The 5,000-nt window shown below is 53.9% G+C and overlaps 1 non-coding gene across 1 annotated transcript in view; it reads right to left on the reverse strand.

The window, feature by feature from the left end:
- LOC124742914 overlaps positions 1 to 1,529 on the reverse strand; it is a 1,909-nt gene extending 380 nt beyond the window's left edge. Inside the window, exon 1 of the ribosomal RNA XR_007010280.1 lies at positions 1 to 1,529. This exon is cut by the window's left edge and continues 380 nt beyond it. This is a non-coding gene — a ribosomal RNA (small subunit ribosomal RNA).
- Positions 1,530 to 5,000: the final 3,471 nt, after the last annotated feature.

The raw sequence follows: 5,000 nt of genomic DNA on the forward strand, positions 1-5,000 counted from the left end.
TTGCTCAATCTCGTGCGGCTAGAAGCCGCCTGTCCCTCTAAGAAGAAAAGTAATCGCTGACAGCACGAAGGATGTCACGCGACTAGTTAGCAGGCTAGAGTCTCGTTCGTTATCGGAATTAACCAGACAAATCGCTCCACCAACTAAGAACGGCCATGCACCACCACCCACCGAATCAAGAAAGAGCTATCAATCTGTCAATCCTTCCGGTGTCCGGGCCTGGTGAGGTTTCCCGTGTTGAGTCAAATTAAGCCGCAGGCTCCACTCCTGGTGGTGCCCTTCCGTCAATTCCTTTAAGTTTCAGCTTTGCAACCATACTTCCCCCGGAACCCAAAAGCTTTGGTTTCCCGGAGGCTGCCCGCCGAGTCATCGGAGGAACTGCGGCGGATCGCTGGCTGGCATCGTTTATGGTTAGAACTAGGGCGGTATCTGATCGCCTTCGAACCTCTAACTTTCGTTCTTGATTAATGAAAACATACTTGGCAAATGCTTTCGCTTCTGTTCGTCTTGCGACGATCCAAGAATTTCACCTCTAACGTCGCAATACGAATGCCCCCGCCTGTCCCTATTAATCATTACCTCGGGTTCCGAAAACCAACAAAATAGAACCGAGGTCCTATTCCATTATTCCATGCACACAGTATTCAGGCGGGCTTGCCTGCTTTAAGCACTCTAATTTGTTCAAAGTAAACGTGCCGGCCCACCGAGACACTCAATAAAGAGCACCCTGGTAGGATTTCAACGGGGTCCGCCTCGGGACGCACGAGCACGCACGAGGCGGTCGCACGCCTTCAGCTCGCCCCACCGGCAGGACGTCCCACGATACATGCCAGTTAAACACCGACGGGCGGTGAACCAACAGCGTGGGACACAAATCCAACTACGAGCTTTTTAACCGCAACAACTTTAATATACGCTATTGGAGCTGGAATTACCGCGGCTGCTGGCACCAGACTTGCCCTCCAATAGATACTCGTTAAAGGATTTAAAGTGTACTCATTCCGATTACGGGGCCTCGGATGAGTCCCGTATCGTTATTTTTCGTCACTACCTCCCCGTGCCGGGAGTGGGTAATTTGCGCGCCTGCTGCCTTCCTTGGATGTGGTAGCCGTTTCTCAGGCTCCCTCTCCGGAATCGAACCCTGATTCCCCGTTACCCGTTACAACCATGGTAGGCGCAGAACCTACCATCGACAGTTGATAAGGCAGACATTTGAAAGATGCGTCGCCGGTACGAGGACCGTGCGATCAGCCCAAAGTTATTCAGAGTCACCAAGGCAAACGGACCGGACGAGCCGACCGATTGGTTTTGATCTAATAAAAGCGTCCCTTCCATCTCTGGTCGGGACTCTGTTTGCATGTATTAGCTCTAGAATTACCACAGTTATCCAAGTAACGTGGGTACGATCTAAGGAACCATAACTGATTTAATGAGCCATTCGCGGTTTCACCTTAATGCGGCTTGTACTGAGACATGCATGGCTTAATCTTTGAGACAAGCATATGACTACTGGCAGGATCAACCAGGGAGCTGCGTCAACTAGAGCTGAGCAGCCGGCCGCCCGGGAGTGTGTCCCGGGGGCCCGCGCGAACACGCAAGCGTCCGCTCAATCATTCTGCAAACAGGAGGAGGCTGAGCTCCCCTGCACAATACACCTCGAAACCCTCTCAGGTCCCGGCGGCGCGCAGCGCCGTCCCAAGTACTTGGTCGGGTTCGAGAGAGGCGCAATCGCCCGGAGTTAGGCGAGTAGACGCTTTCGGTGCGACCACCCGTGCTCCCAACTGAGCTTGCCGCTGCCGACAGAGGCCCGGGAGCGTGCTGTCGTGGCATTGCCGGCGGGAGACAACACGCGCCACCTACGGTGACCGGCAGCTCCAACGCCAGCGCCACAGAAGGACAAAAGCCCCACTTGGGTGCCGAAGCGAACTCTCCCAGCACAGCGCACGCGCCAACACATCCGCACAGCTGCGATACAAACCACCAGCGAGAACCGCTGGGGCGACCGAGCAGCAGACGGCGTCGCGGCGCCGAGCGCCGGGCGGCGGCGCATCCTCAACGCACACAGTCCTCAATCGGACCAGCACACTGAAGATGTCCACCGCGCTTCGCACCGGGCCCGCGAGGACCTACTTTGGCCGCACGGCGCCGCGCGCAGGGTGCGCCGGCGCGCAGCTGCGACGCCTGCCGCGTCCGTCGGCCGGCGCGCCTGCCACTGGCCGCCCCCACCAGCCGGCTGTAGCGCGTGCGCCCACGCACCGCGCGGCCAGCACGCCGGGAGGCGCCCCCTCACCGGCCGGGGACGGTCCCACCCAGCCACCGCCGCGTATCGCTTCACACCCAGATGCCGTTCAGTTTCGTCGGCATGGTGGGTATCGCTGGAACAACCGGTTAGTACCTCAACCTATCGTCGCCATCACCGATTCACCCCTAGCGAGAACAACCGCACCACAACAGGTTACCATTTGTTCATTTGCGTAACTTCACCAGAAAACGCAGGCGTCCATCGCCATTTGCAACTTCAACGATTATTGCATGCCTGTGTCAGGTGTCACGCCACACTACGTCTGCCCACATACACGCAACAAAATGTGCACGCCTAGACAATACGTGGAAGGTGGCCCCCGTACGTATGCGATGTCCATTGCTCGAACGACTGTCAACCGGCCTCTGTAGCATGTCGCAGATATGGAACGCGGTGCACCATGCCATCACGGTGTGTGAGGAGAGACGACTAGGTCCGAATACATCAACAGACAGCTCATGCTGATCGCCATCCACGGCGTCCGTTCCTCCCACACGTCTCTATGGCGTACCACACTGCAATCCAGCTCTCATAGGGAGACGACACGTAGCTGCGTGCACAATATTTGCACTGTATGGTCCGCCGTTTTTGGGCGCAGTCGTTGTGCGGTCACACATGTGCCACGATGTATCATTCAGTACATAAGGACGAATGTGCAGTACAGATTGTGGTTCACGCGTACGACATCAGCGGACAGTTGACACAGGCCGCACCACAACGTAGCCTGAGTACGTCGCATGCGAAGGGCATTGAACATGCAAACTTCTCACCAACCAGCTTGCGAAGGCAGGGGGCAAGGTGGGGACGTGGGGAGGGGCGGCATGTACGTCCTGCTGCCATCCACATTACAGTGTACAGCAGGAGCATGTGGAAAGTGAGCAAGACTTGCAAGGTGTTTAACATGAAGCGATACACAGGGGTGCGGGCAGTGCGAGTAGCGAACTATATTGCGAGGGTTGCGGGTGGGCAACACTACAGTAATTGAACGAGTCGTATAACAATTACAGAGCAGGTTTAGGCGACAACGTGGGTTACGTTAAGGCGACAACATGGGTTAGGTTAAGGCACAACATGGGTTAGGTTAAGGCACAACATGGGTTAGGTTAAGGCACAACATGGGTTAGGTTAAGGCACAACATGGGTTAGGTTAAGGCACAACATGGGTTAGGTTAAGGCACAACATGGGTTAGGTTAAGGCACAACATGGGTTAGGTTAAGGCACAACATGGGTTAGGTTGAGGCACAACATGGGTTAGGTTGAGGCACAACATGGGTTAGGTTGAGGCACAACATGGGTTAGGTTGAGGCACAACATGGGTTAGGTTGAGGCACAACATGGGTTAGGTTGAGGCACAACATGGGTTAGGTTAAGGTACAACATGGGTTAGGTTAAGGTACAACATGGGTTAGGTTAAGGTACAACATGGGTTAGGTTAAGGTACAACATGGGTTAGGTTAAGGTACAACATGGGTTAGGTTAAGGTACAACATGGGTTAGGTTAAGGTACAACATAGGTTAGGTTAAGGTACAACATAGGTTAGGTTAAGGTACAACATAGGTTAGGTTAAGGTACAACATAGGTTAGGTTAAGGTACAACATAGGTTAGGTTAAGGTACAACATAGGTTAGGTTAAGGTACAACATAGGTTAGGTTAGGTTAGGTTAGGTTACACGTTGTTGTACGGAAAGGTGTAGGGGGGGGGGGGGGCGGGGGCGGCAGGTTCGTTGATAGTGATTATAGTAAGTGAATGCTTGTGACATGATCAGATTTGTCACGTCAGGATGCACCTTTGGCTTATTAGAGGCGGCGCTCCAATTCTATGCTTGTGTGAGACCTGTGTCTTTGACTCATGTCATTGTTTGTGCGCTGTGACAGGAGGTACTATTGTGATGTTGGGTGCACCGTTGTATAGGACATGTGTGGGTGTTGGTGCCTGGTCTGCGCAATGGTGGATGTCGAAAGGCTGGGATATTGTATTTTCCGCACGGACCTCCTGGTCTGGTTGTGATAGTGTGGATTGTGTAATGTGGCGGAGAAGATGCACTGGATGTTGTTCCATGCTGGTGCTTACATATTGTATGTGCGCCTGTTAGAAGCAGAGAGTGGTGCGTGATCAGAGTGTCTGGCTGACGTGTGGTTCCCATTTTGGGCAGACTCTTTCAGCATGTATACGGACAGTTGTGTATATTTGCTGTAGTTTGATGGCTCTGCATTGATTACTAATCAGCGCCGTGTGTACGGGTAATCTGGTTCCAGTCCAAAATGTTCCATCTGTGTACATTAGTGACAAAGACTCCCCCCATGCAGTGGGGCTCGGTCTGTTATAACTCTTCCGCGTAATATATTTGCCCCACGTTTTTGCGACTGCGAGTGCGAGTGCAACGCGCATGGGGACCGACATGCTGATGGCTCGGTATCGGACGCCGTACAGTGAGCAACGCGATCGCGTCTCTCGCTCGTAAGTGGTACAGGTCGCGGCTCATGTATACGGACAGCGGGAATGTCGCATATTGGAAATAACTCTTCATGAAACGCAAGTTATAGGGGTGGATTGCACTTTACGAGTGCGGGAAACGTCCGCCGTTCATCCGCTGGAGGTGCGAGTTTGGCGGTTGGGGTGGTGCACGAACGGGTGCGGGTGGCGTCATTGCCGGTCCACGGCTTCGTGCGGCAGAGCCACTGGAGATTGGGTGCTA

Source organism: Schistocerca piceifrons, unplaced genomic scaffold, assembly GCF_021461385.2.
Source record: "Schistocerca piceifrons isolate TAMUIC-IGC-003096 unplaced genomic scaffold, iqSchPice1.1 HiC_scaffold_2370, whole genome shotgun sequence".
Lineage (NCBI taxonomy): Eukaryota > Metazoa > Arthropoda > Insecta > Orthoptera > Acrididae > Schistocerca > Schistocerca piceifrons.